This window comes from Amblyomma americanum, chromosome 2 (assembly GCF_052857255.1).
Source record: "Amblyomma americanum isolate KBUSLIRL-KWMA chromosome 2, ASM5285725v1, whole genome shotgun sequence".
NCBI classification, from domain to species: domain Eukaryota; kingdom Metazoa; phylum Arthropoda; class Arachnida; order Ixodida; family Ixodidae; genus Amblyomma; species Amblyomma americanum.
The window spans coordinates 119964833-119979606 of NC_135498.1; the positions used below are offsets into that span (position 1 = coordinate 119964833).

The following is a 14774-nucleotide window of genomic DNA, read 5'->3' on the forward strand; positions in this document are numbered from 1 at the left end:
GATGCTAATGTTAAATCTATGATTGAACGGGATCCTCCACGCATAAAGGTTACTGCTCCGGAATTACAGCAGCGCACTGCATTCATTGACATCCAGGACCACAGAAGCTGGCCGCAGGAGTCAGAGCGACTATCCCAGGCACTGTGGTGCGAATTAAAATCTCCTGCGATGACTGTGCTGTTTGCGCCGCTCAGTAAGGTGTCCAAACAGTCTGTCCTGTGAACACCGATTGGGAAGTAGACGTTAGCAATAGTGACTTTGGCGCACTGTGGAAGGGAGATTTCAACCGCCAACAACTCACAGTCAGGGCGCATAACTGTCTGCGAGATTGATGCCCGGTGACATATTTTCGTAGAGATCATAGTTATTAACCCACCACCCCTGCCATTAACGCGATCTACCCTGAAAACACGAAATTTTTTAAATGTGAATGATTTAAGTGGTGAGAGCCACGTTTCTTGTAAAATCACAATATCTGGATTATGTTTATGAAGAAGTAATTCAAGATCCGGTAAAGAAGAAAGTACGGAGCGACAATTCCACTGCATAACTTTTAGACCCGCCATGATTATCGACTGGTTAAAGAGGCATCAACAGCCTGCTTCAGCACATCAGTCTGGGGAATTAATTTGGGGGGTCCTTTCTTTGCTTTGACTTGCGGAACAGCTGACTTCGAGGGTGAGGAAGAAGCTCGACGCTTCTGGGAAGTGGTGAGCATTTCAACGTCCATACTACAAGGATCTACGTGAGCGACACTGTCAGGAGCGCTGTTGGCAGGCGGTACTTGGGGCACGGTAGGAGGCGACATGGAAGGATTCTTACTAGCAGCACTCGGGAGTGATGCCGGCGTAGCCGCCGAAACTTGTGATTCAGTAGGCAGAGATTGGCCAGCAACAAGTTGAGATAGAGCCTCGGTGAAACTGCCCAGCATTCGCTCGACCACCACAGAAAGAGCCTGTTCTACTGAGGACACTATTGAAGTAGTCAAACTTGACGGTATATCAGCAACAGAGCTTCGCGCACGGCTGGCATATGTATTACCCCTCCGATCCAGAAGTGCATAAGCATCTGCTCTCGAACATCGTTTCGCTTGAATGATATCGAGCAGGCTTTGTTCGTCGGCTCGTTTCGAGCAGTTGACATCATCAGCTGAGTAGTTGCCCTTGCATAGGCAACACTGGGGCTGATCAGAGGTGCAGCTGTCATCTGAATGCCCTTCTCCACAAACCCGGCAGCGGGTCGCCGACTTACACGCTTTACCACTGTGACCGAAACGCCAACAGTTGTTGCACTGAAGAGGACGGGGCTGCAGAGGGTCCACACGATACACTATCGGCCAAACCTTGAGTTCAGAAGGACAGGAGGAACCAGCAAACGTAGTGATAACTGACTCTGTCGCAACACGCACACCATTGAATTCTCTACTGCACCGGTAGACAGAAAGAACCCCCACACCTGCATCCTGAAACTCCTTCAGTATATCCTGCGGGGAAGATGCTGGGTCCACGCCACGAACAATGCCTTTGGAACATGCGAGCTGTTCCGGGATGAAGGCTTTAACCGCTAAGGACTGAAATATTTTGCACTGGAGCAGGTCCGTGACACAATCAATGTCAGCGGACCTGCAAACAATGCCTCTCCGGCCGAACGGTCGCACCTCAGAGATCTGGAGGTAGTGGGTAGTGAGAGATCTTAGCTCCTGCTGAAGGACCTTGGGGCTTTTCATCTTGATCGTTCCCTCACCGATCGGCACGAAAGCCACAGGGATGATGTCAATTCCATTTTTACGAAACTTTTCTAGCGGCAAGCTTTGGGTGGGCAAGCTGGCAAACCAGGTTGCCGTCCCTCCACCCGGGGAGGTCAGCGACATACCTAAGCCAAACGCACCCTCAAATGCACATTAACCTGGCCTACAGACCTAACCTGAGACCTGGCCAAATCCCCCACAGAGAACGGCCTCACCAGAGATGACCACGTAGGCACCACCAGGGAACCACAGTTGAGCTCGAAGCCAAGCACCAGCAAGAACACGTCAGCATCCACGACGGCGTCCACCGCACCTTCTTCTTCTTTCTTCTTCTTCCTAAAAGTAACGATTTTTAACGTGCTAGTGCACCCTGGAAGCGATGCAATGTCCATCTCGCTGCTCAACTGACTTCTTCTTCTTCTTGTTCAGTGATTGTTGGGAAGGATGAAAAGGAGGGAGACACGGGCTTGTCTACTGGAGGACTAGCCTCCACGCCCACTGCCGGCGTGTCGTAGAATGAGGAGGGGAGGGGAAAAAAGATTGAAAGGAAAAGTAGGCGCGCAGCCGCAATCATAATGTCGAATGACATACGCAGTCCCCTGTGGCCTATAGGCGGCCAGAGAGGCCGGAGGCCTCCAGGAAGTTGAGGAGGTGCCGGAGGGCTTTGGCAGGATTATGACAGCCGGGGAAAAGAAGGTGGTCCGCTGATGTGCAGGGGAGGCCCAGGGAGCGGTAGCCAGCCTCCATGATAGTCCTTGCGGAGACAAGGGCAGGGCATACACACAGGAGGTGTTGGGCAGTCTCTTCCGGGTAAGTGCAGAAGAAGCAACCCGGGGAGTCAGAGAGGCCGATGCTGAAAAGGCGGGAGCCGGTGTTGGCGCAGCCTACCCTGAGTCTCAGTAGGAGGCTGCGCTCTTTGCAGTCCATGCCTCGAGTTGGGAGTGGATGGGGGGATGGCCGTTTGCCACCCTGGGATCAGGGTGATCTAGGAGGAGGAGGCGGTCCACTGTGTTCCTTGCCAGATCCAAGGGGCACAGGTTCCTGCAGAGCGGAGTACCCGGAGAGTGGGCAGATTTGGCAAGGAAGTCCGCTTCTTCATTGCCCTGGACACCGATATGGGCCGGGACCCAGGTGAGACGGATGCGGGTTCCCCTGGAGCACAGTGCGTCGAGCCGCCAAGCAAGCCTGCGGGCGATGGGAGGACCCTTGAATGGCCTCAGGAGGAGCTGGAGGGTTGCCCTGGAGTCGGTGTAGATGGCTGCCTCCTTGATCCCAGGGCGTTGGTTTAGGATGTCAGCGGCCAAGTGTATGGCGGCAAGTTCTGCGGTTGTGGACGATGCCACAAAAGGAAGCCTGGCCTGTCTGCTCAAGTGGAGCGATGGGGCTGTGCAGGCTGCAGCCGCAGATGAGCATAGTCCTGGGAGGACGGAGCCATCCGTGAAAATAGTGACGGTGCCAGGGTGTTCAGCATGAAGAACCGCAGCGACCTCCTGACGTAAGCCCACAGCGGGAGTGTCCCGCCTCGTCCGGGAGCCAGGTAGAGAGAGGTTGACCTCGTAGAGGTGTCCAAGGTCCGGGCGAGGAGGGAGGGGGAAGGACTCAGGCTGTCCCCCCACGAGGTCTTCGAAGAACTGGGCCATCTGACCCATTTTGGAGTTGGGCCTCGTGAAAAGGCGGTCCACAAGGGGGCGGCCATCGGGCGCGTTGTGGAGGCGCTCGATGTGGCGGAGAGAGGTGCGCCTGGATAGCAGCTCCAGAGGCCATGTACCTGCTTCTGCCAGGGTGGCGGCCACGAGAGAGGAGCGGGGAAGTCCAAGGCATAGTCGTATTGCCGCCCGCTGTTTCCGCTCGATGGCCAGGTATTGGCTCACAGTGAGCCGGATGAGTGGTAGTGCGTAGGTGAACTGCGGGACGGCCATGCCTTGGTATAGCTGGAGTCCCAGCCTGGGGGTGATGCCATTGCCCTTGGCTAGGAGGCTACGTATAGCCCCCTGGATCCTGGAGGACTGGGCCAGGAAGTGGCTTACTGCCGGGTTCCAGGTGAGCCGAACGTCGATGAGCAGGCCCAGGTATTTCACTTGGCGGCTCCAGGCTAGATCACGGCCACCAACGTGGAGGAAGGTCCGGCCAGGGCGGGCGCCAACCCTTGTGTTGAGAAGCATCGCCTGTGTTTTGGAGGGGGAGATGCTGAGGCCTGCACGTTCCAAGAAGACGGCGACAGCATCGATGGCCCGCTGCACGTTTCTGATGGTTTGGACCCTGGATCTGCGGGGCCCACGGCACCAGATAGCGATATCATCCGCGTAGATGGCCACGTGGATGGGTAGACGGAGATCCTTGGGCAGGAAGTTGGGCAGGAGGGCCAAGACGGCGTTGAAGAGTAGGGGGCTGAGGACGCTTCCCCCTGAGGTACGCCACGGCAGATATGCCGGGGAGAGCTGGTGGCATTGCCCAGACGGACGCACCCTCGGCGGTCAGCAAGGAAGCCCCGGACATACTGGAGGAGGTTGTTGGAGATTCTCATGATGTTGAGAGCCTCCAGTATGGCCTCGTGGCGGATGTTTTCGAAGGCGCCTCGTATGTCCACTAGAGCCAGGCATACTATATGGCGACTGTGCTTCGCATCCTCCAGGGTTGACACCAGGTCCGCGATAGAGTCAGCGGTACAGCGATGGTGACGGAAACCCGATTGCTGTTCCGGGAAGTAGCAGGTGACGTTGCCCACCCAAGACAAGCGCTCCAGGGCCATGGCCTCCATGACCTTTCCGGGAACAGAGGTGAGGGAGACAGGCCGGTAGGAGCTGATGGCAGATGGGGGCTTGCCTGTCTTCAGGACGGGAACGACCAGGGCAGTTCTCCACGCATCGGGGAGGATACCTGTCCGCCACACCTCGTTGAAGGAGGACAGCAGACTGGTCCGGTGGGCCTCGCCGAGGTTACGTAGCATCTGGTAGGTGATGCCGTCTATGCCGGGTGCAGTGCGACGCCTGGAGCGGTTCAGCACTGCCGAGAGCTCCCGGAGGGTGAAGGGCGCAGTGCAGGTGGAGGTTATGCCAGCTTCCTGAGGTGAAGGACCTTGGGGTGGGGCAGGTAGGGCAGGAGCCTGGGTTGGTGGCCGGGAGTCCCCGGAGGGGAAAAAGGCATCAGCCAGCCGTTCCGCCAGCTCCTGGCAGGTGATTCCCAAGGAGACAGCAATGGCCAGGTGGGGGTGGAGTTGGGTCCGAGGGGCGAGGAGGGAGCGGAAGAGACGCCAAGCCCTGGCTGGGGTGCGGGCAGAAACGAGGCAGGCACAAATGCCTTCCCAGGATTCGTTTCGGCGCCTGTTGTGCTCGCGTCTGCAGGTGGCGTCAAGACGGTTGTACGCCGTCCAGTCTTCGGCTCTGTCAGTACGGAGGGCCCTTCTCTCTATCTGCCGTCGTTGGGCCCTTAGGTGGAGCAACATGAGATCAGGGACGGGCTGAAGAGGGGGGACTTCGCAGGTGATGGTTGCTGCTGCCGCGCACCTTGCCACATGTGCCAAGAGATCGCCCTAGAGCGGTAGGCTGCCAAGAAGGTCCCGGAAGCGGTCCCAATGGGTCACTTTGTAGATGCGTCCGTCCGCCCTTCTTCCAGGCATGGGGCTGAGGACGATGGGGTAGTGGTCAAATCCCCATGTATCCGGGGAGGGGCACCACTCATAGACGCACCGTTGAGACACGATGCTCAGATCAATGCACGAGCGAACACCTCCCCTCCGGACGAAAGTGGGAACACCAGAGTTGAGGATGTGGAGGGAGGTACCACGCAGGGCAGCGGTAAGGTCACGGCCACGGCGATTAGCTCTGCGGGAGCCCCACCTCGGATGAGCAGCGTTGAAGTCTCCGCAGAGGAGGCAGTCCCCGCCTATAAGGCTGACAAGATGTGGCAAGGAGTAGGCGTCCCATGGGGTTACAGGGCGGACATAGATACTTGCTACAGCAGTGTCGACACCCCTGAGACGGACTCTGACGCACACACACTCCAAAGGCGCCACTGTGGCATCGTCAACGTTAATTTCTGCCTGAGGGAGGTCAGAGCGGACGAAGAGTACTGCTCTGGATCTTCCTGGTGGGTGTAGACGGTCCAGACAGGGGTCGGCCGAGCACGTGGTAGGGAGGTAGGAGGATCTGCTGTTGTATGCCACGTAGCCAGGAATGCGAATTTCCCCTGGACGGAGGTAAGCCTCTTGAAGAGCAAGGACATCCGGGGGTGAGGGGTCAGCCTCAAGGCGGCTGATAAGTTCCGCTCTGCGTGGTCGCAGGGAACGGCAGTTCCACTGGAGGACCCTTGGGCGGGGGGTTACTGGTAGAGATCTAGCCATGATGGACTGGCTCTGGATGCTGTCCATCAGCCACACTCGGTGGCGACTGGGACGCCGCGGGGAGGAGCAGCGTAATGGCTTGGAGGGTAGCTGCCAAAGTCCGCGTCAGATGCTCGAGATGCCCTCCTAGGAGGGCTGGGGGTGTGTTGCCCGTAGGATGGCCAGGCGCGGGGTCGCTTTGTGTGCCTGCGGGCTGTTCTGGGGGTGGAGGTGGCCGGGGAGGAGCAGTAGGTGTTGGCCGGGTTTTGAGAGCCTGGGCATAGGACATCTCCCCTGTCCGGAGGATGGCTCTGATGGCTCTCCGGGAGACAGGCTTTGTTGCTGCGTTGACGGCCGCTGCCACCCGTCGCTCTTCCTGCCATCGTGAGCATGCTGGGTAGTCTGCGGGATGGGCCCCTCCGCAGTTAATGCAGCGGTGTGCAGGGGCGTCACAGGGAGAGGAGGCATGTTGGCGTCCACAGCGGCGGCAGCGTTCATTCAGGGTGCAACTAGCCGTGACGTGATCGAGGCGGCCGCATCGGCCACACTGGATGGGACGAGGAAGGGCCGGACGGACAGGCAGGCGGAGCTTGAATATTGAAACGTGGGGTGGCGGGAGTGGTGCCCCGAAGCGGATCTGGAGTGTGTTGGGCGGGCCTCTACGAACACCCAGAATAGGCACGGATGCCTCGATGGCTGAAGGGAGGTCTGAATCCCCAACGTCCGCAGGAATGCCATGGACGTATCCCATGGAGGTGCCCTTGTCCGCGGCAGGTCGCGGGCGAACGGGTACACCGACGAGGCTGCGTGTGTCCAGGAGGGCCTCCATTGCCTGGGTGGTGAGGACGTCCACAGCGACGATATTGCGTGCGGGGTTTACCCTCACGGAAGAGACTCCAGGGATGGAGGAGAGTTCGGCAGCTATGCGGAACTTGCAGAGCTCCCGAAAAGAGGTGCCCTTCTTTTGGGGGCGGAAGAGGATAGTCCCCACAAGTCCGTCCACTGTCTCGGGGGGAAGGGGAGGGCGGCGAGGACGACGGCGGCGCCCACGAGTTACTTGAGTGGTCCACTCTCCTTCTGCCGTGGGATGGACATCCGGGGTGAATGCATCTGCTGCTGGGTGGGTGCTGGGATGCTCAATTACGTTGGTGTCCCCTTACCATTCCTGTATAGGAGATTCCGAGGGCCGGGGGTTGCCGTCCGAAGTAGGAGGGGGGGGGGACAGGAAGGTGCAGTGTCCTCTCGTGGGAGGGGGGGAAAGTGGACGATGTCCACCCCTGGGAGGCCTGGATGGTCAAGCTGGGGGGAGGCTGAGTTGGAGAGCACCACAGCCGGGGCCTCAGATTGGGGTGGGACTGAGATGACAGTGGGGTCCTCAGTCGGAAGGTGGGGCTCTTGTTGAGGCTCAGGAAGTGGCGAGGAGGTAGTCTCCTGTGACGATGTGTCCGGGGGAGCAAGAGGGGAGGTAATCTTCTTCCCTTGAGCTTTCCTCTTAATGCGAGGAGGGAGATTTGCAGCGGCAGCGGTTTCCTTGGCCTTGAGGAATTACTTGGCTTTAGCACGAAGGCGAGTGAGGGCCGGGGAGTAGTCTGTCACCTTGGGAGAAGGGGAGGGGCTGCGGCGCCTGGGGGCCTTCATGTTGGTAGGGGCATCGAGAAGGCGGCGGCCCTGCTGCGTCTGAGCAAGCAGGAACTGTACGCTATCCTCCAGGTGGCGAAGGAACATAGCTGGGTCAACACCCAGGCTGGCACTGCGGCGGTGGATGGTAGTGTCCTCCAGGAGAGTCCGAAGGGAGCGGCGTGAGGCCGCCATGGTCCCAGCAGTAGCGAGGCAGCCCGGAGGAGGCGGGCAGCCGGCGCAGAGCAAGGGAGTGCCCGCCCAAAAGGAGGACGGGCACCGCAGGAGGCGGAGCTTCCCGCGCGATCGGCGACAGGGCCCGTTCGAAGAGGAGGAGTACGCAACAGCGGCGGCGCAAGCCGAGGAGAAGCGGCGACGGCGCAATGCCAGAACAGAACTCAACGAGTGCGTCGCCTTTTATACAATTGCGTGACGTCAGTATCTCCTAGCGGTAGGAGCGGGAGTTAGTCCGCCGGCGGAGGCTGCGCGTCCGCAAGCGAGCGCACGAGTTGAGCCCCAGCTTTCACAGCTGTTGTGACGTCATATCACGTGGTGCGCCGATGTAGGTCAAGTGGTAGCTACGCCGCCGCGCGCGGCGCAGCAAGGAAGAGCTCGGTTGTGCGGCTAGTATGCTTCGCATAAAAGGCTGGAAGCTCAGCGAGCGTCCGACACCTAAGCAACGAGAAGAACGTCTGTCTGTCTGTTACTGCCAGGAAGGAAGAAAGAAAAGTGCACCGGCCTGCTCACTGGCTCAAGCCGAGCCACAATCGCTACAACGTGCAGATAGAGGAGAGTTGAACAATGGAATTGAAAGACAGGATAGTAAAGACGCGCTAAAGACAAGGCCGATCCCGGAGGTAGTGCAATACCGGGCCAACCGGTGGCGGGAGTAAAGCATCCTTCAAACTCTCCGCCACATTTCCAAAAATAAGTCAAACTTGGACCCATAACAGATACACCACGGGTCCGGACAATCGCCTAAGAACGTGTTGCTAAACGACGCAGCAAAGCCGAGTCTGAAACGCGAGAAGTACTACAGGCATGTCTCGCTAAACGGCATGTTTCTCTCTCTCTCTCTCGCTCCGAGGTGTCCACCGAGATATGTGAGACGGTTACTGTGCCATTCACTGTAGTCAATATCCAAACAAAGCAAGTGAGACGACGGCGTTCATAGAGTTCATTGGCGCTGACAACTTTGCAAAGGCCGTTCATTTCCACGAAAAGAAAGGAGCACAACCGGCTCCGTATAATGAAAATGATAGCTTATAGGAAAGATGTGGCGCCCGTGTTCTTTGCGACTGAAGATCCACAGATGGTCTAAATTATTAAGCAGTACTAAACTACGGCAACTGTCTATTTCTTCTTTCACTACCACTTTCCTCCTTTCTCTTATGGTGCGGTTGGGGTGTCTAAGGAGATTAGACAATGTTTGCGCCGTTTCCTTTCATGGAACAACCTATTTTTCAAAGGCCGATTTTCATTGTACAGCACACGGCTGTTAATTTTTTTTTTTGCTGTGCGTCGACTACAGGGCTAAGCAAAATGAAGAGTAGCAATAATATCTCCGCTTCGCTTAAATCTCAGATTTTATTTTGACATTCATTAAAACTTCGATGCAACGCCGCCAGTACACAATCAGAGTTGGACTATACACAGCAGTAACTCCCCTCTCTGCAGAATGAGATGCATCCGTGTATAATATGCACCCTTCAGGCAGATACGCTGCTGATACCGACGGGGAAACAGTGGGGCGATTGTCAATGAGCTGGCAATAGGACCACGGTGGAAGTGTCTTTAAACGATGAAGTTTGAGAGACTGTTTTCGAGCTCTATTTGCCACCCGTTGGTCGATGATCTTAATACACTCAGTGAGATCATCGACCAACGGGTGGCAAATAGAGCTCGAAAACAGTCTCTCAAACTTCATCGTTTAAAGACACTTCCACCGTGGTCCTATTGCCAGCTCATTGACAATCGCCCCACTGTTTCCCCGTCGGTATCAGCAGCGTATCTGCCTGAAGGGTGCATATTATACACGGATGCATCTCATTCTGCAGAGAGGGGAGTTACTGCTGTGTATAGTCCATCTCATCCGCATCTCAACTCTCGCGCGACGTATACTGCGGATACGTGCACTCCCCTGGCATTGGAACTTCAAGCCATTTACAATGCCATTGCTTCCCTTCCGCTCGTTCCAACATTCAATACAGTTCACATTTACACCGACTCCCGCGCCGCCCTTAAACAGCTGAAGGCTGTTCGACGAACGTTCCAGATTTCACAATCTATTCATGTGCTCTGCGCAAAGTATCCATGTCCTGTGCGCATACACTGGATTCGCGGCCATGCCCAGGATCCACATAACATTCAAGCGGATGCTATGACTCATCTTCATACATTAGACGATCCGCCACCTTCCCCTCTTCCCCCAGATCCGTTCCTGTCCCACGTTTCCGATTCCGAAGTTCTGCGCCAACGAACACGCGCTCTAATTCCTCCGTGTTCGCACCCTCTCCCCCGTAGTCTTACTCGGCAGGAGGAGGTATCCGTGCGCCGGATTCGGGCAGGGGCGGCTCTGACACCATCTGTCCGTCATCGGTGGCGTGCCAAAGATCTGCCACTACCTGACAGGTGCCCTCACTGTGGCGCTGCACCGGACATATGTGATGTGCGGCACTTGTTGTGGACGTGCCCAGCGACGGCTGCTATCAGAAAACGGCTCCTCAGGGAGGTTGGCCTGCGGTGGAACCGCGAAAGTGACTTCGTGAAGTGGACAATGGACAACCGTTTCATTAACAACCTCTGCGACTACCTCAGCGCAACGGTTCTTCACTCCTTCTTTTAACTTTCAATCCCGTGCATTCCTTCCCCCCTTTCCTTTTTCAACTTATGCCTCATGGCACACTTCTCGAATAAAAAAAAAAAAGAAAACAAGCAAGGGTTCCATTTATACTTTGAATTTGTTGAGCGGACGCCTCTTAAGGGACCGCTGATTTTTTGTGCGCTGATTGCATTAGCTAGCGGTGCCTAATCAAGTAAACACCGGCTCCATTTGCGCTATAGTGTCCCTCTGTATCACGTACACGAGCTTGATCATGTGGATGTTCGGCACCACTTGGCTTTGTAACCAATTGTCTCAGCCAGGTATATTATGTGCTGCCAAGTACCCTTGTTTGTACGCATTGATTGCTGGTGTGGCGGTGAAACCTCTTTTTGTATTTAATGAGCGTACGTAGCTATTGCTAGCCAGCCCGTCTTCATAAACATCACTATTTAAATTCACCTTGCAAATATGGCGCGATAGTTTTAAAGTGTTCGTTGTAAAGGCTATTTCTTGGCGCACCATTACGCAGATATCGGCAGGTTTTCACGTGGCATCACAAACTGCTGTATTACATGTCATCGCACGTAATCCGAGCCGCTAATTAGTGGCCCTTAAAACTAAGTTTTCCTTTAGCGTCATTGTTCACGTTGCTGTGCGACGTGCTTGTACAAATCCACTGTTTATCTTCCTGAACGAACATCCTCATTGGTGAAGAAGTTGTGCCTGGCTCCCGACCGAAGAGACTCCGGTTCACTTCCGCTCGACAACCCTTTAAAGCGAAAGATTTACCACGGCCGCTCAATTGCAACGCACTTGGTGCCATTGGGCGGAGGTGGCTTTACTATCCACGGGGCTCCCTTTCGCTGCGTCTCTACGAATGACCTTGAACACGAGGAGCGTAGGACGCACCACGTGACTCGCAGCAGCTGCAGTCACTCGCTCCGACGCCGTCGCGGCGGTTGCGCGCTGCCTATCCACCGTCTCGCTATGGACGAAGCAAGTCAGCTGGAGCCGACGTCCTCGAGAGTGGGTACTCGCAGACGTCGGGCCGAGTCTGATGACCTGGTCAACATTTCCAACTGGTCGAGGGATTTAGCGATCGATAGGGAGCGTAAAAGCGCTAAACGGCCATCCGAAAGGAACGAAAGGCGGGAGCTTCGCCTGGCTCGACGGCGAGCGAAAGATGCCGAATGAAGACAGCGACGAGCCTTGTTCGCAGCCGCGGCGGAGACTGGCGACCCGCTGGAAGCGAGTTCTCGCAGTGCGGAGCCCGCAACGACCCACGCGGTCCGTTTGCCTGTCACACTGTGCTTCGGCCCCAATAACCTTAGAAAGTGACCTCACATGTTATCCGTGCTTTCGCTTGCATAGCTAGGGTTAGCTGAGCTGAGCCGACCCATTTCTTTTTTCTTTGCTGCGAGCCTGTTTTTCTACGTCACTACACCCATTCCACGAATTTGAATTTCCCAGTTGCTCCGATGCCGGGTTTTGCTGAGAACGGGACCATTAACATTTTTGCTTTAAGCGGTAATGCGTTGTTAGTCAGCGCCTTGATGTCTTCTAAAATCAAGAATGATTGATATCGGTCATATTTCATTGCAGTTGACAGGCGTAAATGTATTTCGTTTATTTTCGTAATGCTGCTTACTAGTAGTAACAACTAGCTCTGCTTGCAATCCACTTTGTGAGATAACTTACGCTGACTCTATAAAACCCAGTTAGACGGCTGTACCTCTCGATTGCCGTAGACATCTCAATGGCATCGTGAAGGGGGTAAATTGGAAAAGAACTGCATGTAAGTACACTCCGTCTCCGTTGACACCGAACACAGATCAGTGGACGCGATCTTGCTCTACGTTTCCCTCGCCTACAAACCACAGATGATGAGGCAACCCCGTGGAACCCTCACCTCGTAAATGGCAGGGAGGCCGTAACAACGCCCGACGCAATGTTTCAGGACATCACCAGTGAGGACCACCTCGACGTCACCGCCTACCTGCAGTTCACTCTAAGCACGAGTACGCCTATTTGAGAATAAGAAAGGGAGCATGCTTCCTAGGAAACTAGGCATAGGTAAAAAACAGATGTGTGTGTTAAGATCGTTAATGTAGCCAGAGAGTTCTACGCATATCTATACAGTAGCCAATGTAATCAGAACGTTAATGATGAAGACAGTAGCACAAACCATTGCGGCATCCCGCCAGTAATGAGAAAGGAAGTAAAGAAAGCATTAGCAACAGTGCAGAGGGGGGAAAGCAGCTCGCTAGGATCAGGTAGCAGCAGATCTCTTGAACGACGGAGGGCAGATTCTGCTACAAAGGCTATCCACCCTGTATACGCAATGCCTTACGACCTCGACCGTACCACAAGCTTTAAAGCATGCAAACATTATCTTGATTCATACGAAAGGAGACGCCAAGGACTTGAAAAAATTACCGACCGATCATCTTACTGTCCGTTGTCTACTAGGTATTTACTAAGGCAATCGCTAATAGAGTCAGGACAACCTAGGACTTTAATCAACAAACTTATCAGGCAGGCTTTAGTAAAGGATATTCAGTAACAGATCATATTCACACTATAAATAACGGGATAGAGAAGTGCACAAAATATAAACAACCCCTACATATATCCTTCATTGATTACGAGAAAGCATTTGACAAAGTGGAAACCTCAGCACTCCTACAGTCATTGCATTATCAGGGCGTATAAGAGCCTTATGTAAAAATACTGGAAGATATATACTAGAACTGCACACCTACCATAGTCCTCCATAAAGTGAGCAATTAAATTCCGATAAGGAAGGGCGTCAGGCAAGGAGACACGTTCTCGCTGATGCTATTCACCACCTGTCTGCAGTTGGTATTACGAGGCCCGAATAGAGAACAGCTGTGGACAAGAGTTAATGGAGAATACCTAAATAATCTGCGATTCGCTAATGACATTGCCTTGCGGAGTCACTCAGGAGATGAAGTGCAAATCATGATCAATGAGTTACATAGAGCAGAAAGGTGGGTCTAAAAATTAACATGCTGAAAACCAAAGTAATGTTCAACAGTCTAGCAAGGAAACAGCAGTTCACAATTCGCAGCCAGGTGCAGCAAATGGTAAAGAATCTACTTAGGGCAGGTAGTGGCAGCTTATCCGCATCACGAGAGGGAAATAACTAGAAGGGTAAGAATTGGGTGCAGCGCATACGGCAGGTTTTCTGAAATCTTGAATAGCAGATTACCAATATCCCTCAAGAGAAAAGTGTACAACAGCTGTACCTCACCCGTACTCTCTTACGGGGCGGAATCGTGGAGGCTAATGGAAATGGGTCAGCTTTATTTAAGGATGACGCAGCGAGCCATGGAAAGAACAATGATAGGTGAATATGCTATGAGTCCGGAAGCGGGCTTAGTGGGTAAGGGAACAAACGCATCTTAATTACATCCTAGTCGAAATCAATAGGGAAAAATGGGCTTGGGCAGGGCATGTACTGCGACGGCAAGATGACCGCTGGTCCTTAAATGTAACAAAGTGGATTCCAAGAGAAGGCAATCGTAGCAGAGGGAGGCAGAAAGTTAGGCGGCAGGATGAGATTATGAGGCTTGCCGGCATTGGATGGGCGCAGCTGGGAAAGGAGAGGGTTAATTGGAGAGACATGGGACAGGCCTTTGCCCTGCAGTGGGTGTAATGATGATGACGAAGCTGCCCTCTAGAGCACTCCCTTTTAAAATGGGAGTGTGCTTGAGGACACCCGACTACAATTCAGCACCATTATGTTTATATCGTGCAGACCGCGGAAGAACCATGACGTCATGCGTGGTTGAGCACTCGAGACGAGTAGCGCGCCGAGCATTGACATTACAATCTTCGTCGGCGCCACGCAGAATACAAGGCAGCTGACCGAGTCTGAGTTTCGACATCCATTTGTCACGGTGGACTCAGTGGAAACGTTTTCGCCGCTACTGCGGGCCGTACAAGATGATTCGCCTGCTATTTCAGCGGGACCCTGAAGCAGTTCTTAATGGAGTGACGTAATCCGAGCGACGCCGACCCCGAGGAGAAGTTGTGCGCGTCGTGGGTCGAAAGCCATTTTATGAGCGCTTATGTAACCATGCGTTCATGCTCATGCACTTTATTTCAAGGCGAAAGCTTTATATGTTCCATTGATTCAAAAGCTGCTAGTTGTCGGCGTCAGAGCACAAAAGATCGGAAAGCCAAGGAGATGGCAAGGAGTAGAGAAAGAGACAACTTTATTTCCCACAGGTGCAGCCAACGAG

The 14774-nt window shown here is 54.4% G+C and overlaps 1 pseudogene; it reads right to left on the minus strand.

Annotated features, from left to right (window-relative positions):
- Positions 1 to 8517: 8517 nt before the first annotated feature.
- LOC144122222 (U2 spliceosomal RNA) lies at positions 8518 to 8672 on the minus strand (annotated as a pseudogene).
- Between the last annotated feature and the right edge of the window lie 6102 nt (positions 8673 to 14774).